Genomic DNA, 27,296 nt, shown 5'->3' on the forward strand with positions numbered 1-27,296 from the left:
AAGTGCAGAGTCCTTCACTTAGGTCGGAAGGATCCAATGCACCGCTACAGACTAGGGACCGAATGGCTAGGCAGCTGTTCTGCAGAAAAGGACCTAGGGGTGACAGTGGACGAGAAGCTGGATATGAGTCAACAGTGTGCCCTTGTTGCCAAGAAGGCTAACACCATTCTGGGGTGTATAAGTAGGGGCATTGCCAGCATATCGAGGGACATGCTCATTCCCCTCTATTCGACATTGGTGAGGCCTCATTTGGAGTACTGTGTCCAGAAGGATGTACAAAAATTGGAAAGCATCCAGCGAAGGGCAACAAAAATGATTGGGGACTGGAACACATGACTTATGAGGAGAGGCTGAGGGAACTGGGATTGTTTAGTCTGCGGAAGAGAAGAATGAGGGGAGATTTGATAGCTGCTTTCAACTACCTGAAAGGGGGTTCCAAAGAGGATGGATCTAGACTGTTCCTAGTGGTAGCTGATGACAGAACAAGGAGTAATGGTCTCAAGTTGCAGTGGAGAAGGTTTAGGTTGAATATTAGGAAAAACTTTTTCACTAGGAGGGTGGTGAAGCACTGAAATGTGTTACCTAGGGAGGTGGTGGAATCTCCATCCTTAGAGGTTTTTAAGGCCCGGCTTGACAAAGCCCTGGCTGGGATGATTTAGTTGGGGATTGGTCCTGCTTTGAGCAGGGAGTTGGACTAGATTACCAACCCTGAGATTCTATGATTGAAAACATGCCTTGTAGTAATAGATTCAAAGAGCTCAAGCTATTTTGCTCAATAAAGAGAAAGTTAAGGGGTGACTTGATTACAGTCTAAAAGTACCTACCTGGAGAACAAATTTTTTTAATGGGCTCAATCTAACAAAGAAGGGTATAACCTGATCCAATGGGTGGAAGTTGAAGATAAACAAATTCAGCCTGGAAATAAGATATAAATTTTTAATGGTGAGAGTAATAATAAAATTGTGTGCTAAATATACATTTCCACAGTGACCAAAACATTCTGTATTAACCCTATAGCTATCTTTGCTGGCCCATAAACGCTACAGAGACTCATATGTTCATCTCTTCCTAGAACTAGTAGTTAAATAGCCAGCTAGTAATCTTTTACCCATCCATCCTAGATTCAAAGAGTTCAATCCTGAGGCCCACTCTGGTCCCTTTCCATCACTCCCGTGGTATATAGGAGCTGGATACCAGCCATATGTCCTCAACTGCGGATTCTCCTAGTGTTGATGAGTTCCTAGGTGGCATAGAGCCAGCTTAGTTGCCTGAGGAGCATGCTGAGGTGTTCCTAGGAGGAAGGTGGCAGTCCATTCCCAACTGGTACATGGTGCCAAATCTAGGTAGGTGTGCTTCACAGTGGCCATGGAGCCATTTTATCTTGAGTTAGAATGGGGAAAAGCAATACCTCTCACTTCCTCTTCCTGCCAAGATGACTGCAGCCTTAAATGGTGGGGCTGAAGGAGGCTTTGGTTCTCCAGTAGGTTCTCTGCATATGATGGTGGCAGAGTCTGTTTGTTTGGAGGCTGATGTAGAAGTTAGTGTGCGCAGACTGGTAGATCTAGTGTTACTATCAGCCAATGTTATGGGACTTGGGGTTTGTGGTCCCTGGGGATTTGGGTCCCCAGGCCAAATGCACCTGTGGGGAATCTGTCTTAGGAATTGCAGTGGGTAGGTGGGGGGGATGGGGAAGGATTTGGGGTGAAGGGATAGGTGATAGGAGTACATGTTCAAAAAGAAAAAGAGGCTTGCTTTGCCTGCTCTTGGAGAGTGGCTGCCAGACAGAGCTCTGAGTATGGAGGGGGTGGAACTAGTTCTATGTACTCTGGGAAATGATTTGCAGTGTGTGTCCTCTATCTCAGCTCTGCATGGGGTCTTGAGGAGGAGGAAGAATGCAGTGGAGTTTTGGCCCAGTTGGAGTGTATCAGAAATGTGGCTGTGGCTTTCCTTTCCCCTGTGAGGGGAGGAGGAGGAATACTGTGGTCGCTTCCAGTCCAGGGGCTCTATTCACTTTAAGGGACTCCACTCCGAGAGTTATTAAGGGTAGAAGTCGATCACAGGGAAAAGTGGCCCACACGAGGTATTCTTTAGACTCTGAAAAGGGGTCTTTTGTTTTTCCTTCCACCTGAGGTTCCCAGCAACACAAAAGAGAAATCTTAATACTGATGAGGGAGCTCAAAGGCCTGTCATGAGTGAGCAACTGAGGAAGAATGACAATAAAGAAGGACATGAGGTGTCTGTTTCCAGCCATGTGTCTCCTGAGGGGCTGCCTGGGAAGATATCCTATGTAGCAGTTACAGCTGGTCAGGATTGAGCTTCTGGGCAAAACTCATCACAATGGAGCATTATTTTAGGATACCTCGACAAAAATATATCATTCAAGTGTGATACCTAGGGGACATGGACAAATGTCCCACTAGGGATTTAGTTGTTGAGATTCTTTTATTAATATCTTTAGGAGTGTCTCCTTCACAGATGTAAGCTATAATACACCTGTCCAGCAGCAGAGAATTCAATGTTAGATTTTACCCTTATGGTGAAGTGGAATTTTTCTGGGAGCAGTCTGGAATTAGAAAGGGGACTAGGGTTTGGGATGATATAATAGCCATTTCTTTATTCCAACCTGCTATTAAGCCTGTGACTGTTTTCTTCCACAATGAATATATATATGAAGCAGATGTTCTGCATTGGGTTTCATGTTATGCTAAAATGTTGGAGCCTCCAGTTGAAGTTTATGATTGATTTACAGTTTGGAATGGTGAATTTAAAGGCACCATTGTACTCTAGTAGATTAATACAGCACATCTCCCTTATGAATTTTATTTAGATTCTGAGTGGGATTACTGTAAGTATGCTGGGGGGGCCATGCACTTTTTTTACCTGTGACTCTACAGAGCATTTTAGGATGGGCTGTGAGGTGAGGAAGTACATGTGCTGTGGTGCTAACACACACAAGACTGCAGACTGAAGGGACATCTTTCGATGTAATATGTGTGGGGAAAGCAGATAGATTTATAGGCCCAGAGGTGTGGCATAATAGAGAAAGACATCATTCCAACCTGTCAAGGACCCTTCCTCCTTCCCTGACTTGCTAGTTGGGTAGCAGGTTTTGATGCACTCAACTGCAGGAGCAGTAGAGTTTCATGAAGCCAGATAAGGAACGATAGAATCAAGAAGAATGCTGGGTTATAGTCACTGAGGGCAGCCTACTCCTGTCAGAACCACACAGCATTTTCACAGTTCCAGTGGCTAACAGGTTTGCTGCATTAGGTGTTCTTGTGGACGAGGGAAAACAGAGGGAGGAGCCTGTGGGTACATTGCCCGCACATTTATTAGAGGAACTCAGCTTGCACAAGCTCAGAAAAACCTATCAGAGTTGGGTTGAGGATCTGGGGCCTCAGGAGGCCCCTGTTTGAGGACAACAAACTAGACAATAAGAAAAAAGAGGTCAAAGAGAAGGAAAGAGTGAGAGAAAGGAGTAAGTCAGAGCAATTAGTAGCAATGACAACGCAGTCAACTCAGTGGGGATTACAAGCATCTGTGACAACTGGACTTGAGCATTTATTTAGATGGTAGTGAAAATTTGAACTTAAAACCTGCCCTCCATTCTGACCTTGCGCCAAAAGCAGATGATTTTTCAATTTTTGGAGGGGCAGAGTTTGGATCTAGTGGGGATCCATGAAAAAATACTATGTTCTTGGTGTGATGTAATGGGAGCTCAGAGAGATTGGAAGAGGGGCCCATCTTTTTCATCCATGGGGCCTAATACTTATGATGGAGGGAGGATACTGTTTTATATTTCTGTAGTATTGGTGTGGAGGATGGTAAAACTGCAGCCAGGAAGGGGGTTATTCATGGATTCTGTTTGGGTGTGAGATATCATTGTGTCACCATCTATGGCCCACAGCATCAGAAGCTGGGGAAAGATCTTTTTATAGAGATTGTTTCTATCTTAATGACATCTCAACAGATGTTGTGAATGGAGGATTTTGATTGTTTAGTTGCAGTGACTAACAGAGAAGCAACCTAAAGGGTTACTTGCTGATGAAACTTACTTACAAGCAGTGTGTGATACCATTGGGTTAAAGGATGTTTTGGGGCATCCTCATTTAAGAAAGGAGGGGGCATTTACATTTTTAGAGGCTAATCGGGTAGTCAATTGGACAGGTTGTATGTGATCAAACGTCACTGATCAAACGATGTGCAGTGCAGAGTTTTCTGACCACTGCTTGGGCTGTGTTGAACTTGGGAGTATGGAACAGTAGCTTTTGGCCAGAGTTATTGGAAACTAAATAATTATTTATTCAATAATGCAGTTGTAGTTGGAAAGGCTGAAGGCATTGTTATGGAATAAGAAACAGTTTGGGAGTTTTATGCATCCCAGATGGAATGGTGGGAATGGACCAAAGTGGAGCCTGGAGATCTCTCTATGTTCCTCTTCAGGACATCTGTACACAACTGATTACAAGCATTATTTAGTATTGAAGAGCTATTTGACAGATCTTCATGGTCGATTGTGAGATGGGGAATACAAAGAAATAAGGGTCTTAGAAAAAGTTAAGGAAATGGTACAGTATTGAAGGAGAAAGCTGGAATCAATTAAATCTGCAAAGAACTTTTAGGACAAAAAGTGGGACAGCCTCCTCTGATATATTTGCAGGATGAGATGGGTGGGAACGAGGAAAACTATATAGATACATTCTGTGATAAGGCAAGTCCCTTGATTTCCCTGTTGTATTGTTTTTCTTTGGACCCTTTGCTGCAGGAAGCATATGGTAACAGGATTTCAGAGCTTAAATGTATAGTTTAAGGGAGAATTTCACTCTGTCAATGTCCATGTCAATTTTCACCCATGTGGATGATGTCACAGTGCTAGAGCCAGGCCAAAAGATAGAGAGATTTTTTGACACCTTAAACAGTTGTTCAGCTGCAGCCCGAGCAGCTATCAACATGAAAAAGAGCAAAGGTTTGTGGGTGGGGATTTTGGGTTACTCTTTTACTCTTTCAGAGAAGCTGCAAATTGTGATGAGCCCTTGCAGGGTTATAGATACTTTGGGAGTAACTTTTAGCAGTGATTCAGTAGCTGAGCTGAACTGGGAGAGAAATTTGCCTCCTGTTAGGTTAAAGATGATGAGTGGAAGACATGGACCCTGACATTGTCAGGAAGGATGATGTTAATTAAAACATTCTTGTTACCTCTTTGCTTTTATGTGGAATATTTGTATCCTTCCCCTAGAAAATTATTGGTTAAATTATTGGTTATTTTTTTTCAGCTGCTGTGGGTCAATAAATATAATCTAGTGAAGAGAGTATAGTCAATGTGCTAGTTAAGGAGGGTTTGGTGGTGGTGTCCCCTGAAGCTTTCTTAATGATGTTGTTTTTGTATTAATTTTCATAGGGTTTTTGCAGTTGGAGGTAGGGGATGGCCACTTACTTTCCAGTATTACTGGGAAATGTCACAGGGGAAAATAACGAGGAGTCCAATGGCACCTTAAAGACTAACAGATTTATTTGGGCATAAGCTTTCATGGGTAAAAAACCCACTTCATCTGAAGAAGTGAGTTTTTCAAATAAATCTGTTAGTCTTTACAGTGCGACTGGAGTCCTCGTTGTTTCTGTGGACCCCTCTGGTATAAGGAGAAGATAAGGAGTAACTGGTGAGGGAAAAACAGGATGCAGCCCCTAAATAGGGATTTTTCCTGAAACAGCCCAGCAGGCCCCCTCTTACATACAACTTGCTTTAAGATGCATTTCCCATTGGCAATTCAGGCAACAGCATCCCAGCACAGTAGGTCACAGTTTAGGAGAGTACTATACCAGAGGGTGCTTAAGAAATATTTTTCAGAATGCCACTTAGCAATACTGAATTGTCCAGAAGATTGTCTCTGTGGGGAACTGTTGTACTTTTGAAATAATAGAGTTCCCTTCAAGTACAGGGACATACAGAGATCCCACAGCAATTTCTGCCATAGAAAATCAGGGTCTATGCAACAAAACATGAAGACAGCTTTCCTGTCTCTGTTGAAAAGTGATTTTTGTGAGGGAGGCAAAGAGGAACTAACAGGGGAGCCAGACAGATCCACATACCATAATCCTCTGGTAGGTGTGCAAACAAACACTAATGGCTCAGAGTTCAGATGCCTCTACAGAAGTCACAATGTTGAAACCTAAAAAGGAACAAGAAAACTCAGTTATTGTCTTTTCTTTTTTTTTTTTAATTTCTCTTTAGCTACAGATCACTGTCTCTGGAGGATCCCAAGAGGAGAAAAACCTCACTTTAGAGCTTAGGCACAATATTGTGTTTATCAAATGTGGTAAAAAATCAAATTGCAGGGAGTCCTGATTTCTAATGGGAAAATCATGCTTGTCTTGTACTGCAAGATTCTGGATGATGAATCCTTGTACTCAGAAAGCATCAAGTGAAATGCTGCAATAATCATTTCCAAGATTCTTAAATATTAACTCTTATTTCTTCACTATTGGCAGATGCTGGGCTGATACAGAAAGGAATGGCAAGCTTTGAATCAGTTTGCCTGTGTAGCAGCAAAGATATTAATAGAGTTCTCCAAAGTTGCCATTTAATAGCTTGGGTATTAACAACAACATTTGATTTATGGAGTATTTGATAACAATGCTTGCTTCGCTCACAGAAACTTGTGCATTAAAAAGCCAGCAGTTTCCATAGTGGTGACTGAAATTACCTATCTTAGGTCTTGTTTACCATCATTTTTTCATCACTTTTTAACTGAATTTATGGAAAAACTCATTTAACTAAATGGGTGCAAACCACTAGTGTGGATGCCATTATAGCATTATAAAAGTATGTATTATATCAATGTAATTTGTATCAGTAAATAAGTGTGCCCACACTAAGGGTTATACTGATTTAGTTAAATTGGAACAACAACTGAGAGTAGAAAAAGATATCTAAAGTAACGGTGTACAATTGTTGGCAGATGTTGACTGGTCAGGCTTTGAATTTACTGGCTAGATTCTATAACATTTTCCTCAGACCTCAGAAATCAATGATGTCAAGAAGCCCTGGTACACATAACACACACAAAACAGCTATTTACATCCAGAATGTTTTTAAGGACAAAAATGGCCTTTTGCTATTGTAAATTTTTCAGCTGTAATGTCACATAAATCACACTCAATACAGAACTGGCAAAAAAACCCCTAAATATTCAGTGATTTCATTTTGATTGAAAACATTTCCACATTGCTCTTTATAGCATTTTGATAAATTATGCAGGTATTTTGGTCATACTTTCTTCAAACCTAGCCCTTTTTGAAGCTCCAAACATGTAGTAACCATTCTACTAGAGATGGCAGTGGGGAGAGGAGCACAAATTACCCATTTCAGAGGACTGTTCTTTCTAGCTACAATCAAAGCAGCTTCAATAATTTTCTTCAGAGCTCGCTGGAATTTTTCAATGAAACATTTTTGTCAAAAATGCCAATTTGTTGAAATCAAAATATTTTCTGGGGAAGGGTTGGTTTCAACAAATTTCTCAGCCCAAGAAAAGTTTGAAAAAAGGTTCAAAATTGTTGAACGATTTCATTTCAATATTTTCTAAATAAAAAACTAGTTTTCTGGCAAAACAACTTTTTGTTTTGAAATTTAAGTTACCTGTAGTAACAAGATTTTCCAGTTTAAAATGGGCAAAATCAAAATTAAACATTTTTAAATTGTCAAAATGAAATATTTCAATTCTGAATCAAACTTTTTTGGATTTTTTTTTTTTTGATTCTTGAAAATTTTGTAGATTGAATTATTATCCTGATTTGGGATGGGATAAATTTTCAAAATCTCAAAAATTTTCATGAGACAGGAAAACTTGTTTCCTCCATAGCTCTACTTTTCTTTTACCTGAGCGTATGTCTACACTGGAAATGCTACAGTAACACAGCTGTACTGCTGCAGCTGCCTTGTTGGAATGTAGACACTTATTATAGTGTCAGAAGGCGTTTTAGTAAATCCATCTTTCTGAGAGGTGCTAGCTAGGTCTAGGGATCAACCTAGCAGTGTCTACACTCAGGCTTAGGTCGGCTTTATTACAGAACACAGGGTGTGAAATTTTTCACAGCCCCAAGCAATGTTTTTAAGCCGACCTAACTTTGTAGTGTAGACCAGCCCTGGGTATCAAGATTGCCAGTTGTGTAATTTAGTTCAACAGACATAAATGTGCAGACAGATATGCTGCACTGAAGTCAATGAAGTTAAATCAGGGATAAATTTACTCCATTACTAGCAATCTTTGTGTTTAAATGGGAGTATATTTTAGACCAATATATTGGCATAAGAGGGCAATGCCAACCAAGCAGACATAGTATTAATAGTAGGCTCCATCCAGGCTTGGCTTCCCCTGCTTTCATACACCTCTATTCCCCTCTGACAATTTCTTTCTGCTCTCTACCAATCTTAACCTCCTTGCTCCTCCTCTGTTTGAAGGGAGGGAAATTTAGCATCCTGGTCACTTTTCCCAGTTTAAGGGGGTGCCACATGACCACTACACTAAAACTGAGTGGAGAACAGAAATTCTGTTCATGGAGGATTTTGAGTTTTTGAAATTTGTTTTCATTCCAATTCAGAACAAGACCCGACATTTTTTAAATTCTCAGAAAGAAAATTCTGGGGGGAAAAAATCATTTTGGCTCAATCAAAATGTTTTGTTTTGACAACGGTTTCATTTTAATTTTGACTTTTTTATTTTATAGTACATAATACAAAGTTTTTAAAAAATTCAAAACAAAAGGTTGTTTTGAAAGGAAAAATAGAAATGTTTTGTTTTGACAACATTGAAATGGGATATTGTGACATTGTCAGATTTTTCCCCCTTTTTCCTCCAAAATGAAATTTCAGCAAAATCAGTATGATTTTGTGAAGCATTTCAATTTCAACAGAACAGTGGTTTCCAACACTGGTTTCTGTCAGTTTTCTAGTCAGTTGTAGTTTTAAATGGTGCAGTATGGAAACACAAGTCATTTACCTCCATCCATTGCTGAGCTGTCTGACCTGCCTTCCACTTAAAATAAAAAGGAGATCCATTTCACTACTACATAGTCCTGCATGCAGTGTGACCATGCTAACTTTCTGTTGAATCATCCACACGTGAATATTATACCCACATGTGAAAATTTGCTAAAACTGTCTTTAAGCAACAGAAAAATGTCATTATCATTTTGTGACAGTGCCCCCCATAAGGCTTTATGGAAATATGCTTATGAATGTATATATGACATAACTGGAATATGTTTTATACTACATATGCCATGTAACATATCTCTGTAAAGGTTATGATCTACTGAATCTATTCTTCCTATTTGTATGCATGTGTCATTGTCGTATTCGAAGTTATGAATATTGGCTGTATACTTGTTTGATTTTAAATAACCTTAGTAAGGCATTTGCTCAGCTTCTTTAGAAAGGAATTTGCAAGTTAAGTGCCCAATTAAGAAGCACTTAATGCACAATGGATTTTGGAAGGCTCCAATCCACACAAGAAGTCTACTTGAGGATCTTCAAGGTAGCATGTAAGCAATGGCTGCTGCCTGTAAAAACTGAGTCATGCATGGAGATGTGACTTTGTTACCCGGGGTTCTTTCAACCCAAAGCTCTTGGTAACTTTTACTCTGTGCGAGTTGGTGTCAGGAAATAAATCAGGGGAGACACGGCCATCCGACCGATAGATGGCTGGCACAAACAGGACAACACAAGAGTGCTTTTACTTAAAGTTAAATTTTACTTAGTCTCAAGCACTAACACAAGTCCGCAAAAGGTTAGTAAAACACCCCCAACCCTTGATAATTACCAAAGCTGAGTGTGGCTCTCAAGTGGCACAGTGGCAGGCTTCCAGAGGCCAAATCTTCCGTCTGCCGGTGGGGACTGCAAGATGTATCCAGAGGGAGAGTCCAAAAAGAGTCCAACTACCTCAAACTTTTCCCCCTTATTTATACATTAGTAATAGAATGACATGTCCCTTAAAGAAAACTTGTTAAGTAAGCAGTTTCAATAGTCAAGCAAGAGGTTCCTTCTGATTATCGATTAACCAGGTGTGGGTTTTTCCAGAGTTTGCAGCCTTGAGGCCCCAATAGACATTCCTGGGGCACATCCTGCTCTTCGAAAATGCATGCACCAGCCACTTCAACACAATTCTTATCAGGAAGGATGCGGGGTCAAGCTGCCCTTTCTGTGGCACCCAAAACTCCCCCCCTCCCCTGGTCAAACTGAGAGTGCTGAATGGCCAATTTACAGCCTGCTGACTTGGCTGCTTTTAGCAATAAGCCATAGTGGTTTCAGGCACTTTACTGGTTTGCCAAAGTCTCCCTGTACAACTTGCCCATGTGACTCCAAAATGCCATCTTGGAGCTGGACTTTGCATAGGAGAGAGGAGGGGGTCTCCTCCCACAAGAGAAAGTCTATTTAAGCCCGTGGGAGACAGGTCCACTTTGTCTTCAGCTGGCTAAAGAGATAGCCTCTCTGCTCCAAGGGTACCTGAAAGAAACTGGAACAAAGGACAGTAACTATAGGGGATGTGAGTGATTGCTGGACCCAGACTAGAAGGAGACTAGTCTGTAAAAGGAAGCTTACTGGAATTCCTCTGAGGGTGAGGTTTTATCTGTACTCAGTTTTCTTAGACAGACTTGCATGTTCTATTTTATTTTGCTTGGTAATTCACTTTGTTCTGTCTGCTATTACTTGGAACCACTTAAATCCTACTTTCTGTATTTAATAAAATCACTTTTTACTTATTAATTAACCCAGAGTATGTATTAATACCGGGGGGGGGCAAATACCTGGGGGGGGGGCAGGGGAAATCAGTGTTCTAGAGAACGAACAATTTATGAATTTACCCTGAATAAGCTTTATACAGGGTGAAACAGATTTATTTGGGGTTTGGACCCCATTGGGAGTTGAGCATCTGAGAGTTAAGGACAGGAACACTTCTTAAACTGCTTTCAATTAAGCCTACAGCTGTTAGGGGATGTGGTTCAGACCTGGGTCTGGGTTTGCAGCAGGCTAGCGGGTCTGGCTCAAACCGGGCAGGGCACTGAAGTCCCAAGCTGGGAGGGCAGGGAAAGCAGGGGCAGAAGTAGTCTTGGCACATCAGTTGGCAGCCCCAAGGGGGTTTCTGTGATCCAACCTGTCACACATTTAAAAATATTTAAAATTGTATTTGCATAAATAAATATGCAGTTTGGAAAGATCCCTACAGTATAGATGATTAAAACTCAGTTAGTTTATATTAAAGTCTGAGATTACTTTGGTTAGCTCAGTAAAGAACTAGACAGATGTTTCACTATAATTCTAGCATTGCACAATATTACTGATATCCTTTTTCCAAAGCACAAGTTGGAAACCTTATTGAAGAAGACACATAAATTCAGAGCTTAGTTCACTCATTCATGAAGGGACAGAAACACCTTTACCCTTTAATAAATTCTGCCATTTGCAAGGACACTGACAGGCAAGAGATTTTAATCTGGGTTTTCCTGAAAGAACATATCCCTGCGATCTCTTCCAGTATATAGACTCAAAAAGCTCTCAGTAGGAACAGACTTTAAGTGTATAAAATCACTGTCCAATCTTTAAATGATTCCTTGAAAAAAAACAAAAAACAAAGGTCACTTTAGAGGTATATTTCATAGCTGAGAGAAAAGGAATGGAGCCATTATTCCCTGATCGATCTGAGTGTATTTAACCATTATCTTCCTCTCTGGATTATTACTCTGAATTCTACTGTCAATAAATTTCATAAGGTTCATTAGGTCTACAGCTTCAGGACCTCAGTCCTTTCATCAAACCCTCATGGCTATCTTAATCTCACAATGCATGTGACAGTGCCTAATCTGTTATTGCTCCTTTTTTTGCACCAAGAGCTACAAATCATTGATATATTACACACAGAATAAGATAAAGACTGTAAAAATGGATAGAGGACTAACTACACGTAACATCATTTTATACATCAGACAGCTTGTGTTCAGAAGTACTGTGCCAAATAAACAACATCAGCAAAAAGCTAAAATAACCAAAATTAACAGTGCAAACTTCTATCCTAACAACTCATTCAAATCAAATCAAAGGAAAACACTTAGAGATAGGTGCAATAAATTAAACAACCTGAACATTATCTCATCCTTTGAACAGAGACTGAACAGAATCTTGATAGTAACCTAAAAGATATTCACCTCAAAGTTACCTATTGTCCCCATTCTAGCTCTCCCCATTCCACTTCCATTTCTGCATTTCCTGATTCTGTCTGGGATCTGATGATGATGCTGAGATATAAAACTGTGGAGGCACAGAATTTATCTCTCCCCATGCAGAGGGAAGAGAAGGGGCAAACAAAGGAGTAAGGCAATGGGTAGAATGATGGAGGAGAAGGGGGACAAACACAAGGAGATATACACAGGAAGAGTGGGAAATAGATCAACAAAGAAAAAGTTACTGAAATGAGACAAGGACACAAAATATCCCATGGTGGGAGACAGGGAAGGAGATGACGAGCTAGCTAAGGAGTTGGGGAGTACCCATGACCTGTGGCACCTGAATAGTGAGATTTTAAATTAGTATCACTGAGGTGTTCCTGGGACCAGAATGAGGCACAAGGGATAAGCAATATACTGGACCCTTAAGGCATTTGATGGGGGTGATTCAAATAAGCTGTTGAGGTAATGTATTGCTTTAGTTTGAGAGCCATGGGGTTGTCTTCAGTCTGAGCTCTCAGACATTTCAGAGAAAGAAAGTCATAGGGAGTGTAACAATCTTGGGATTCATTAAATAACAAACAGTGAATGAGAAAGGAATAAAACTTTTATAAAACAAACTGGAGAGCTTCTGTGGTGAACTGCTGTAAACAGCCATGCAATGTTCCCAACCCCCACCTCCAAATTCCCACACTCACAACACTGTCTCTTATAAGGGAATAAATTAACTCATATATATATAAAATCAGTTAACTATCTAACAACACATACATTAAATTCTCAACTCATCTAGTACATTTCCATAAACCCAATGTGTCAACTACTTACAGAGAAGAGATTACCAGCACACCACTCTTGAGTGAGTCTACCACTCACTTTCCTCAAATACCCCTTCTCCTGGCAGCTAAGCAAGTCTTTACGAGTCTTTCAGGACATTTAATGTCCTACTCTGATCTTCTCAGTATTAGTCTTCCATTAGCGTCTGAGTTGTTCTCTTGTTCCTTGACACTTTCTTCTTTGCACATTGATGATAAAGGATCAGACGGGAAATGCCAGAGTCCACTTGAACTGTCAATGGATTGGAATTTTCTGGGATTACTCATAGATCCCTCTGACTGATTTTTCTGCATTTGGGATCTGCAGCATTTTGCAAAATGATTATTTTCCCCATATTTATGACAGCATTTCTCAAAGGCAACACATTGTTTGGGGCCATGTTGAGATCCACATCTTCCACATGACCGCCTGTACCCAGTCATCCCCCTCGCAGTTATTTTTATAGCGAGTAGCTCCATAGGCATGCGCAACACATTTCATTAGGGTGTGCACCCAGGGAATTTTATTTATTTTTTTAAAGGCGAACATTTATTGAATACTCAATCATAAAGGACTTTATTTTTATTCATCAAATAAACTAAAGAAACTAAAACTTAACTAAACTTAATGTTTTTTAAATTAACAACTAAACTTTACTTAAAAAATACAAACTTAAAAAATGAGACACAAAATACCAAATTTTTGCTGTAGTGACAACCAGGCATATACAAAGATAAAGATAATGAAAATTGACTGTATCTTTAACCAGATAATAAGCTAACCCAAATTGACCAAAACTGATAAAGGTTTCTTCATCTTCCTGTCCTAGAGAATGAGATGTCACTCACCAGGTGTTATGGACTTAAATTCCTCAATCACATCATTGTAATTAACTGACAAAGCCAATTCTTGTTCAATGTTCAAAATCATGAGTGAGTTAAGGAGCTGTTGGGACATTGTACTTCTTAGTTTGGTTTTTACATGTGCTAGTTTTGAAAATGAACAGCTTGTAACAGGTAAGACTGCAAAGCATTGAATAGATTTGTAAAAGGCCTGGAACATGGAAGACCAATCCAACTCCTTTAGCCAATCAAGCCACTCTCTGGTGGTGTTCGTAGTGCTACCTTTAGGAACAGATCCGTCATAACCCCAAAGCAATCCGACTTCAGCTTCCAACTCATCCAAGGACACTTTAAATTTGTTGGCAATGATTCTCATATCGTCCCTGCCAATGTCTAAGGTCAGCAGTTTTCCCATTGCAGTCACAATTTTACAAGTCTCCTGTTCAAATTGCTAGTCAATGCCAGTAATCATTGAATCTAGGAGTGGGTAAAATGATGTTATTCTCTCCTGCTCCTCTTTTGTATCAAAGTGATGCTGGGACTCAAACGCATCATCAGTATGAGTGGACATTTTTCTCTTCTTAACTGGAGGAATCGATATATCATTCTCTACACACATTTTCACACTGTCATTGAAAATAGATTGAAAATATTCTGGGCCACTTCTCGTCGCAGCTAAAGAGTTACACAAGCTTTTCACCCCTGTCATTGCAGTAAGTGAGCTGAGATCTGGAGCTTGAAGAGTCTTACTCACTTTTACCACCATCTGGAGAATGGGGTGCATCATGTGAAGGGTAAAGATGAAGTTGAATGAATTTAGTTCATGGATAAGACCCTTGGCTTTTATTTTAGCGTCAGCAAGGTGAGTTGTTTTGATAATCTCTTATAAAGCTTGTATAATGATGGAGTAGTTTTGTTTTACAGCAGCCATTCTTCCGCTCTGCATGCCCATCTTGTGTTTCAAAGTCTTCAACTGGGATTCTACTTCTTGTGAAAACTTCTCCATTACTGCATGTCGCACAGGACTCCCCTCCATGAAGGCATAAAGAGTCTGAATAACAAGAAAAAAAATCAAAGACAGTTCTGTTTTGTTTACTTGCAGTGCATGCATCTTCTAAGACAAGGTTCAAACAATGCGCATAGCAGTGTACATAGAATATTTCACTGTTTCTTTCTTTACATTTCATGTGAACTCCCACAGTACATCCAGACATAGTAGATGCGCCATCAAAACAGACAGACATCACTGATGACCAGTCAATATTAAGAATGTCAAGGACGTCATTTAACTGGTCAAAAATAGACTGAGCATCAACTGTTAATAGTCTCGGAACAGACACAAAATGTTCAACTGGACTATGTTTTTCATTGTCAAAATACCGCACCACAATGTACATCTGTTCATGGTATCCACAGTCAGTAGTGTCGTCGGCAATTATTGAGACCATTTTTCCATTTAGTACAGACACAATCTTTTGTTGCACAAGCTTGTGCAAGGCTACATTTAAATCATTTTGGATGCGATTACTCAGATAGGTAGCATTCCAAGGAGATTGTTGCACATGTTTTGCCATTACGGGATCATATTTTTGGAGCATATTGACATGATTTAGAAATAAACCTCTCTCAAAACTGTCAGCTTTTTCATTGTGACTCCTGAATGGTCTACCACCTTTCGCCAAACACAGAACAATGTCCATCAGTCGCACCATTACACTTCAGTTATGGCACCGTTGTTCTTCTTATTTAGACAGATAAGCCTGCTTGCCCTCATCCAACAATACATCAATAGGTTTCCCTTCATTAAAACTTGACCATGAAGAACAGCTCAACACATGAGATTTTGGCAGTTGGTGGTTTTTAAAACATTTGTTAGCCCTATGCCAGTTTCTGAATCCCTTATCAATAAATGCTGGATCGGTGTGACCCTTGTTTGCTGCACCATTAGAGGAGACAAAACAGCAGTAAAAGCAAAATGCTGCATCCTTTGATGGGCTACATTCTAACCACCTATACTTTTCATACCAATTGGACTGAAAACTTCTTTGTTTATTCCCTATTTTACTTCTAGGAAACATACTCAATCCACGCTGATAAGGACCTCTAGATAATCGAGACTGGCGTTCTAATCTATTTTTTGGAATATCACGGACTCGGTCCATCAGATGCAACGTTTGATGGCTTTGAATAGGAACTACACTGACCTGAACTAAGAGACAAAGTCTGTTTCTGTTGGTCATTACTCAGTTTATTGCATGCACTGGAACTGGTGGCGGCATTATCTTCATGTACGTTCTTAATTGAGGAGTCCGAGGTATTTGCACTACTATCAGGACATTCATTATAATTCAGTTTGTCTGCTCCTTTTCTTATATTAACAATGAACCGAACCATATTTTAAAATTAAAAGGGGGTATCATATGATTGAATTAAAACAAAGCCACAGACTTGTTATGCTACTTCAGTAGAGTACACGCAACAAAGATTACAAACACTGTAGACACTGTGCTGGGAACGCCTGACGCGGCCGCTTATGTAGGTCAAAGAATTTTCTAGAATAGTAGTCGGAGGGGGAGGGGAGAACCAATGGTAATGCGGCGCCACAGTAGTGGGGACGCATGCTGCGAGTGAATGTGGGCTTTCTGTACATTTCTGACAACATCTATACTATGCAATTCGGCGCTTATTGCATAATACAACATAATACCATCAGAAATGCTTAGTTTTGCAGTTATATCTTCTAGACTGAGCACTGAGTCCCATTGGATAGATAGAAAGATTAACCTAAATAATCCATACAGAAACCTATGGAACCCCATAAGATTGGGTCTCTAATCCATGAACTATTAGAACTCATTTACAAAACTTTTCTTAAACATTACATTAATATATTGTCTCACATTATAGAATTAGAATTTATAATCCCTATTCCATGATGAGATATAATGTATTTTAATTAAAACTATCTTTAGATATGTTTTTTCCTCAAAAATCAATTTAAATAAATCCAATATTTTTCATTTTTTTTAAAGTCATTGATTTTTATCCACCCTAACAGCTGGGCATGGTGGGGACGGGGAGCAGGATTGGTCACCAGCTGGAGTGAGGCAGGCACCAGGGGCAAGAGGAGCACAGTGGGGCATGGGGGGAGGATTAGTCCCTGCTGACTGGAGCAAGGCAGGGGCCGGGGCCAAAAGCACAGCGGGGTGGGAGCTAGCGTTGGTCCCTGGAGCAAGGGAGGGGCTGGGGGTAAACTGCAAGTGCAGCAGGGCTGCGGAGGGAGTAAACAGGATCCCCCCACACACACTCCTGCCCACATAGAGTGGGTACCTGCCTTCTCCCTGGTTCTAGCCCATTCTCTTTGTCTCTCTCCGCACCAAGCTGAGGGTCGGGGTGCACTGAGTACAGAGCTGGGGATGCAGGGTCTGGGAGGGAGTTAGGGTGCAGGAGCAGGCTGGGGTGCAGGGGCTGGCCAGGAGCTAGAATAAGGGAGGGCACTCAGGAAATTGGGGTGTGGAGCGCTTACCTGGGGCAGCTCCCATTTGGTGCGAGGGGTGCAGGTGGATATGTGGGCGGGAGGGCACAGGAGCTCCCCGTTTGGTGCTCAGGGTTGGGGTGGGGATGTGGGGGGGGGCTGCAGGAGTCAGGGCAGAAGGTTGGGGTATGTGAGGGGGGTGTAGGAGTGAGGGCAGGGTGTGCGAGGAGGGTGCAGGGGTCATGGCTGAGGAGGTGGGCTGGGGTCGTGGGGGTGCTCCCAGCCCCCTGTCCTGAGCTGTTCACAGCAGGGGGCTGGAGGGGGTATAACCCAATTCCACCCCCTTTCCCAAGGCACTGCCTCCACCTCTTCTCCATTTCCTCCTCTCTCTCCCCAGCCCACAGCTGATCGGAGGCAGGGAGAGAGAGTGAGAGGAGGAGGGGTGAGTACCACAGCACGCTGGGGGAAGAGGCGGGAGCTTGGCTGCCAGCTGCTGCGGAGAAGCAGGACAGAGTTCAAGGCGTGCAGCACCACCAAGCTTCTGCCCCCGCAGGGGAGAGCAGGAGTGGAGAAGAGAGGCCGGGCTGGGGCCTCCCCTATCCCGGACTCCCCCACCCCCCATCTCCAGCAGTCCAGCCGCCCTTTTTTGGGGGGGGGGGCTTGGGCACACCCGGCATACCCCATGCACATGCCAATGGGTGGCTCCACTCTTTGATTTGACCTATTCTGGCTGTATTCTTTCGTACTTTGTACATAGATAACCCCTTCTGGTGAATTCAGCTCTTTGGCTTGTGCTTTCACAGTTTCTGCTGCCCTGCATATTTGGAGATCTTTTTCTAAAGTTAAGTCTCCTTCATGGAGCAGTCTCTCTCTTAACACATTGTCTTTAATGCCACAAATGATTCTATCTCTGACCAGAGATCCTGTCAACTCACCAAAGTCACAGGTTGTACTAAGTTTCCTTAATTCTGTAACATATTGCTCTATGGTGTCATAAGTTTTTTGACTGCATGTAAAAAATTTGTCTCTCTCGAAGGTTTCATTCCTTTTTGACGTTCAATGTTGCTCAGATTCAGTCAGTATTTTACTTAATTTCATGTTTTCACCTTCTTCAAACTTAAAGTTGTTATAGATATCCAATGTTTCCTCCCCGATAACATGCTAAAAGATTGATGATTTCACTTCCTCATTTTTCTCCTCTGCCCCTGTGGCTACTAAATACAATTCAAATCTCTGTCTATTTTTTTCCCAGTTCTCTTCAACATTGCCTGGATGTAGGTTGCAACGCATCCTTTTTTGGCTCCCCCCGCCGCCGCCCCCCCCCCACCCTTCTTAAGCTAGTCAAGCTTCTATTCTGCTCACCAAATACAAGCACAAGTATCTGTGCCTGGTACTCCATGTGCTTCTCTAGTGCCTCTCTTTGACTCTGCTTTCAGTTGCAAACACAGGTGTTATCTTCAAAATGACTGTAGTTTTCTTCTCATTCAGCACTTCTGATAGCATGTAGCCATCTTGGGGTCATTAAATAATAAACCAGTGAATGAGAAAGGAATAAAACTTTAATAAAACAAACTGGATAGCTTCTGAGGTGAACTGCTGCACACAGCCGTGTGGTGTTCCCAACCTCTGCCTCCAGGTCCTACCTCCAAATTCCCTCACTTAGAACACTGTCCCTTATGAGGGAGCGTCTCTAAATAACAATCTTTCATAAACATCTCTCTACAGGGAGTGTGGTAGGGAAACAGCATGATTGGTAAGTCCCTACCAAGAATACAGGGGGCACCATAAACCCACTGCTTTGCAGTCTGCGTTGTCCTACTCAAGTCATATTTCTTCCCCGTCAAACTAATTTGAGTTGTTTTGGTGCTGGAGAAAAAAAATCAAGGAGACAATTGTGGGACCTTGGCTATTAAGCTGGCACTAAGTCAGGAAGTGCAGCCCACAGATGTTATTGCAGCAATCTCAGGAGGGGGATGGGGCTTCCAGAGCAGGGAGTTAAGCACAGAAGCAGTGTCTTTTGATGATGCTGATTGGCATGTTCCAACTGTTGCTCGTGTTGATCTACCCCTGGTCTTGCCCTGTGCACATGCTCTAGTGACGACAGAGCCTCTTCCAGATAGGGCCATGCTGGTGGGACAGAGGAAGCTAGCAGTTTCCCTGAAAAGGAAAAGAATCTGTGGAGAACTCAGAGCATCTGCCTCTGGGTATGAAGGCAGAACAATGGGGAGACACTTGACTGCAGTGCTATAGGCATGCCAAGGCAAGCTGCATTGAAAAAGGGAAAAAAAAGATATAAGAATCTCTTACTCAACCTCAGACTTGGAAAAGATGTAAAAACCCTGTAGTTCCAATGCTGATGAAGAAGCGAATTCCCATGAGAGGACAATGCTCCTCAAAACTGATAAAAATCATTTTCTTGCCTGTAAGAAAACAAAACTCTGACATTTCGGAGTTAGAAACATCTTGAATATTGTTGCTGAAGTGTGAATTGAGGACTGTAAAGAAAGAAATTCTAGATGTAATAAATATTGCTTATCCCTAAGTGCTTCTGTTACGCATTTGGTGCTAAGACTCAAGTTGAATGATTCTCAGAAAACTGAAGCTCACTAGCAAGTACTGCAAGAGTAAATAGAAAAAGGGCTAGAGTTAACCATTTATATAACTGTCTTTTCACAACTTGAGCTCTTATATTCAAGCAGGGGCAAAGGAAAGAAGAATTGTGCTGTTTTCACTTATGAAGAAACTATTAGGGGTGATAATATGTATAATATTTAGTACTAATATAATACATCATAAAAACTCAGTGGTGCATGGATGTGAAGTGAGATTTTTTCTTAAATGTGCACTAAATTTTTGGACTATGCACATAGAACGTTAACACACATCTGAAAGCTGTCTAGAACTATTTTCAGTGGTGTGCTGTACTCCCTACAGCTATTAATCTGCCTCTCCTGCTGCAGCATTAAGCACTCTGCCAAATTCTGCACTTCCTGTCAATAGATTGTGTTAATTCAGCTCATCTCAAAGCTAAGGAGAAGGAGGGTGAAAGAGATGCTACCGCTTGGCTCACAGAACTAGTAATAGGTTATGGAGCTTTCCATACCTAGGTAACTGATTCAAATGCAGCTTGGATTAGAAGTGACTGATGGCTGATTGATGGACTACGTGAAATGAAAAGGAGTACTTGTGGCACCTTAGAGACTAACTAATTTATCTGAACATAAGCTTTCGTGAGCTACAGCTCACTTCATCGGATGCTGTAGCTCACAAAAGCTTATGCTCAAATAAATTTGTTAGTCTCTAAGGTGCCACAAGTACTCCTTTTCTTTTTGCGGATACAGACTAACACGGCTGCTACTCTGAAATATGTGAAATGGGTTTGTCATCTGTCTATTTTCTATTGGGCAGGTGCCCAATATATTAAAAATGCAACACCATCATACATAGAGTTGGGACAAAACTGGCCCTAAAATTCTGAATGACCCCAATTTTAAGGGGATTGAATTTTGAGGATTAAATCCAAACGGATCCCATGGCTAGCTTGAGGTTGAGGATTATTAATCACATCTGGTGTACAGAATAAATTATGCTAGCAACATGAATAGTGAAAACAATCCCTCACACCTGCGGACTCAACAGAGTGGAAATAGTAGATTCAGCCTCTCCTCCCAAGTCCCACTGGGGCACAGTGGGAAAAAGGATTCCATGGCCTCCTCCGCCCATGTGAATGGGGTGAATGGATGTGAAAGAAACCTTCATGAACCTCTCCTGCTGGAAGAGACTATTCCTGGTTTTGCCCTTGGGAGGTGTGAAGAAAATGCCACTTAGAACCTACTCCCACACTTCAATAATTAAGAAGTATATTCATTTAGGCCCAAAACCCAAAATAAAACCAGAACACAACTAACCCTGTTGCAAACAAAGCAAGCTGTTCGGTCCATCTCTAACCAAAATTTGCAATCTTGGTAGAAAAGCTAATGATTTCATAGAATCATAGAATATCAGGGTTGGAAGGAACCCCAGAAGGTCATCTAGTCCAACCCCCTGCTCGAAGCAGGACCAATTCCCAGTTAAATCATCCCAGCCAGGGCTTTGTCAAGCCTGACCTTAAAAACCTCTAAGGAAGGAGATTCTACCACCTCCCTAGGTAACGCATTCCAGTGTTTCACCACCCTCATAGTGAAAAAGTTTTTCCTAATATCCAATCTAAACCTCCCCCACTGCAACTTGAGACCATTACTCCTCGTTCTGTCATCTGCTACCATTGAGAACAGTCTAGAGCCATCCTCTTTGGAACCCCCTTTCAGGTAGTTGAAAGCAGCTATCAAATCCCCCCTCATTCTTCTCTTCTGCAGACTAAACAATCCCAGCTCCCTCAGCCTCTCTTCATAAGTCATGTGTTCTAGACCCCTAATCATTTTTGTTGCCCTTCGCTGGACTCTCTCCAATTTATCCACATCCTTCTTGTAGTGTGGGGCCCAAAACTGGACACAGTACTCCAGATGAGGCCTCACCAATGTCGAATAGAGGGGAACGATCACGTCCCTCCATCTGCTGGCAATGCCCCTACTTATACATCCCAAAATGCCATTGGCCTTCTTGGCAACAAGGGCACACTGCTGACTCATATCCAGCTTCTCATCCACTGTCACCCCTAGGTCCTTTTCCGCAGAACTGCTGCCTAGCCATTCGGCCCCTAGTCTGTAGCGGTGCATTGGATTCTTCCGTCCTAAGTGCAGGACCCTATTTAATAGGATTAGAGGATTTGACTCAACTACCTTCTCACCCCTACATATGATCCCTTCATAACAGTGTAATTTTATCCTGTACAGCTTTAATGTCGACTGCATACAGGCCGGTACCGGCAGCCACTTCTTCTGGTACGCTGTACTGGCCCACTTTCACCCCTGCTGGCAGCACTGACCCCGTAGGGGCCATTCTGCTGTCTGAGGATTGCCAGAGTTCGGCATGGTCCAATGCTCCCAGCACATCCCCAGGAGGAATACGCGAACAGGCTGGAAAATTACATTAAGACGCTATCAAGACGACATTCCAGGCAACTTCTGGCACAGTGTGCTTTTTATTGTTTCTTTTTGTACTGTACAGCGTACTAGAAATCTTTCAAGTTAGCATTTTGTTCAGCTCCCCAAGTGATGGAGTTCTGTACTTCATCAGAAACAATAATTATTACAGATCCAGCTCTGGGAACTCCCACAAATTTAGAGGAAAAAATACCCTTTAATAAAAGATCTGATGTGAACCTTCTTTTTCAAACCTCTCCTCAAGGCCCACTTCTGCTGTGACATCTATCAGCTATCAACCAAATAACAATTGCTAGGTTTAGCTGCAGTCAGGGACAGCTTATATTACTTGTTTACTTAAAATGTTTTCTAACAATTAAGAACCACTATGCTGGGCACCCGGCTAACTTATGTCACCTAGTGATTATTGTTGTCTTCAGGTTTCAGAGTAGCAGCTGTATTAGTCTGTATCCGTAAAAAAGAAAAGGAGTACTTGTGGCACCTTAAAGACTAACAAATTTATTAGCGCATAAGCTTTCGTGAGCTACAGCTCACTTCATGGTATGCATCCAATGAAGTGAGCTGTAGTTCACGAAAGCTTATGCTCTAATAAATTTGTTAGTCTCTAAGGTGCCACAAGTACTCCTTTTCTTTTTTGTTGTCTTCATGCTCCCTCACCAGTCTTTACTTTGTTCATGACACTCACTTGGTGCATTTTTTCCAAAGCAGAATGTAAGTTCTTTGGGACAGATACCACATTTTACTCTGTGCTTGTACATCACCAATATAATGCCGCCCTCGTCTTGTGACCTAGCCGTTAGCAGTTCAAACAATAAATAATATCAAATGACCCTTGAAAGAAATCACAGTGAGTTTTGTACAGCAACTATGCTCTGCATGCAAATGATTCAAGCTTTGACTACACTGACTTTTAAAACACTTTAAAGAAAGAAACACATAAAGAAGGCCAACATTCTTGTAGTAGAAAGAGAGCCTGAGACTTAAGGCTTTGTATCAGAAACCCGGCCTGAGGCCTGAACTAAAGTAGTGGTCACGCTTTGCTAATATAAAACAAAGTTAGCAAAAAGTCAGACTGCGAGCAGAAGGCAGGCCCTGCTATAAAACACGTTGGCTTGCAAGCTTCCAGAACCTGGCAAAAACAGGGCTAAGATTGCAAACTCAAACACAACCCTGAGACCAAGTATGCTACAAACACACTCTCCGAGGTTGATACAGGAATACACTGACCCTTTTAGAGATAAGGCAGGATGACAAGGTGATGGATAGAGATGTCTTTATTGAACCAGCATGTACAAGGTAATGAGTGGTAACTATCACATCAGAGGGTGGTCACTAGACACATCAGGGGGCAGTAACTAACTGTGTGAGAGAAGCAATACGTAACTTGTTTGTATTGGCGTATAATATAATACAAGAGGGAGTGCCCTTGGCCAGTCTAGGGGACAATGGAAAGGCCTGACACTGACTGAGCTTTGTCCATTGTCATGGGCGTACAATTCTTGGTACCCGCATAGAGTCTGCCAGGTGCTTTCACCATGCTTCATCAGCAAAAAACGTGATTGAATGCCTTTGCGACTTAATTGGATCTTATGGTTATTGGCAGTTCGATTGAAGTCTGCTGGGTCAGCTAACTGCGCAGAGCTGGGACGGCACACAGAGACCACACACACACATGCAGCCAAACATCTAACTATAACTCTCTTAATTTAAATCTTTATATCCGTTTGGGTGAACATTTGTTTTACAAAGAGTATGAAACAATGCTCTTCAAAATACATAATTACATTACATTAGAAATAAAATGATATTTAATAGGATCAAATGAGCGGACCACAAAGAATCACTGAAGATTAGGAGAGACCTCAGGAGGTCATCTAGTCCAACCCTCTGCTCAAAGTAGGACCAACCCCAACTAAATCATCCCAGCCAAGGCTTTGTCAAGCCAGGCCTTAAAAACCCCTAAGGATGGAGATTGCACCACCTCCCTAGGTAACCCATTCCAGTGCTTCACCAACCTCCTAGTGAAATAGTTTTTCTTAATATTCAACCTAGACCTCCCCCACTGCAACTTGAAACCATTGCTCCTTTTTCTGTCATCTGCTACCACTGAGAACAGTCTAGATCCATCCTCTTTAGAATCCACCTTCAGGTAGTTGAAGGCGGCTATCAAATCCCCTCCCCCCCCCACTCTTCTCTTCTGCAGACTAAATAACCCAGTTCCCTCAGCCTCTCCTCATAAGTCATGTGCCCCAGCCCCCTAATCATTTTTGTTGCCCTCCGCTGGACTCTCTCCATTTGTCCACATCCTTCCTGTAGCAGGGGCCCCAAAATTGGATGGAATACTCCAGATGTGGCCTCACCAGTGCCGAATAGAGGGGAATAATCACTTCCCTCCATCTGCTGGCAGTGGCTCCTACTAATGCAGCCCAATATGCCATTAGTCTTGTTGGCAACAAGGGCACACTGTTGACTCATATCCAGCTTCTCGTCCACTGTAATCCCCAGGTCCTGTTGTACAGAACTGCTGCTTAGCCAGTCGGTCCCCAGCCTGTAGCAGTGCATGGGATTCTTCCGTCATAAGCACAATACTCTGCACTTGTCCTTGTTGAACTTCATCAGATTTCTTTTGGCCCAATCCTCCAATTTGTCCAGGTCACTCTGGACCCTCTCTCTACTGTACAGCATATCTATCCCTCCCCCCCAGCTTAGTGTCATCCGCAAACTTGCTGAGGGTGCAATCCATCCCATTATCCAGATCATTAATGAAGATGTTGAACAAAACTGGTCCCAGAACTGACCCCTGGGGCACTCCGCTTCATTCCAGCTGCCAACTAGACATCGAGCTGTTGATCACTACCCGTTGAGCCTGATGATCTAGCCAGCTTTCTATCCACCTTACAGTCCATTCATCCAATCCATACTTCTTTAACTTACTGGCAAGAATACTGTGGGAGACCATATCAAAAGCTTTGCTAAAGTCAAGGTATATCACGTCCACCGCTTTCACCATATCCACAGAGCCAGTTATCTCATCATAGAAGGCAATCAGGTTGGTCAGGCATGACTTGCCCTTGGTGAATCCATGTTGACTGTTCCTGATCACTTTCCTCTCCTCCAAGTGCTTCAAAATGGATTCCTCAGGACCTGCTCCATGATTTTTTCAGGGACTGAGGTGAGGCTGACAGGCCTGTAGCTCCCTGGATCCTCCTTCTTCCCTTTTTTAAAGATGGGCACTACATTAGCCTTTTTCCAGTCATCCGGGACCTCCCCCGATCGCCATGAGTTTTCAAAGATAATGACCAATGGCTCTGCAATCACATCTGCCAACTCCTTTAGCACTCTCAGATGCAGCGCATCCGGCCCCATGGACTTATATGTCCAGCTTTTCTAAATAGTCCTTAACCTGTTCTTTCACCACTGAGGGCTGCTCACCTCCTCCCCATACTGTTCTGCCAAGTGCAGCAGTCTGGGAGCTAACCTTGTCTGTGAAGACCAAGGCAAAAAAAGCATCGAGTACTTCAGTTTTTTCCACATCTGTCACTAGGTTGCCTCCCCATTCAGTAAGGGTCCCACACTTTCCCTGACCACCTTCTTGTTGCCCTTCACATCCCTTGCTACCTGCAACTCCAATTGTGCTTTGGCCTTCCTGATTACACCCCTGCATGCTCGAGTGATAGTTTTATACTCCTCCCCAGTCATCTGTCCAAGTTTCCATTTCTTGTAAGCTTCCTTTTTGTGTTTAAGCTCATCAAAGATTTCTCTGTTAAGCCAAGTTGGTCACCTGACATATTTGCTATTCTTTCTGCTCATTGGGATGGTTTGTTCCTGTGTCCTTGATAAGGCTTCTTTAAAATACAGCCAGTTCTCCTGGACTCCTTTCCCCTCATATTAGCCTCCCAGGGGATCCTGCCCATCAGTTCCCTGAGGGAGTCAAAGTCTAATTTTCTAAAGTACAGGGTCTGTATTCTGCTGCTTTCCTTTCTTCCTTTTGTCAGGATCCTGAACTTGACCATCTCCTGGTCACTGCTACCCAGGTTCCCATCCACTTTTGCTTCCCCTACTAATTCTTCCCGCTTTGTGAGCAGCAGGTCAAGACGAGCTCTGCCCCTAGTTGGTTCCTCCAGCACTTGCACCAGGAAGTTGTCTCCAACACTCTCCAAAAACTTCCTGGACTGTCTGTGCACTACTATATCGCTCTCCCAGCAGATGTCAGGGTGATTGTCTCACGGTGATTATCCCCCATGAGAACCAGGGCCTGTGATCTGGAAACTTCTGTTAGTTGTCTGAAGAAAGCCCCATCTACCTCATCCTCCTGATCTGGTGGTCTATAGCAGACACCAACCACGACATCACCCTTGTTGCTCTCGCCTCTAAACTTCACCCAAAGACTCTCAACAGGCTTTTCTCCAGTTTTGTACTGGAGCTCTCAGCAATCATACAGCTCACTTACATACAGTGCAACTCTCCACCTTTCCTCCCCTGCCTGTCCTTCCTGAACAGTTTATACCCATCCATGACAGTGCTCCAGTCATGTGAGCTACCCCACCAAGTCTCTATTATTCCAATCACATCATAGTTCTTTGACTGTGCCAGGACTTCAATTCTTCCTGCTTGTTTCCCAGATTTCTTGCATTCGTGTACAGGCACCTAAGATAATTAGCCAATTGCCCTGCTTTCTCAGTATTAATCAGGAGGCCGCCCCTGTTGCACCCTCCTCCTTGTGTTTCCTCCCAGTATCGCACTTCCCCACTTACCTCAGGACTTAGGTCTCCAGCCCCCAGCAAACTTAGTTTAAAGCGCTCCTCCCTAGGTTAGCAAGTCCGTCTGCGAAGATGCTCTTCCCTCTCTTCGTTAGGTGGATCCCATCTCTTTCTAGCAATCCTTCTTCCTGGAACAACATCCCATGGT

At 42.4% G+C, this 27,296-nt stretch overlaps 1 long non-coding RNA gene across 1 annotated transcript in view; it reads right to left on the reverse strand.

The window, feature by feature from the left end:
* Positions 1-13,720: 13,720 nt before the first annotated feature.
* The window catches only part of LOC311518456, a 42,642-nt gene continuing 29,066 nt past the window's right edge, over positions 13,721-27,296 (reverse strand). The window contains exons 4-5 of the long non-coding RNA XR_014710991.1: positions 27,143-27,296; positions 13,721-14,922 (exon numbers count right to left, since the gene is read on the reverse strand). This is a non-coding gene — a long non-coding RNA (uncharacterized lncRNA). The remainder of the gene's footprint in view (positions 14,923-27,142) is intronic.

This window comes from Lepidochelys olivacea (genome assembly GCF_965140295.1).
Source record: "Lepidochelys olivacea isolate rLepOli2 genome assembly, chromosome: 3".
Lineage (NCBI taxonomy): Eukaryota > Metazoa > Chordata > Testudines > Cheloniidae > Lepidochelys > Lepidochelys olivacea.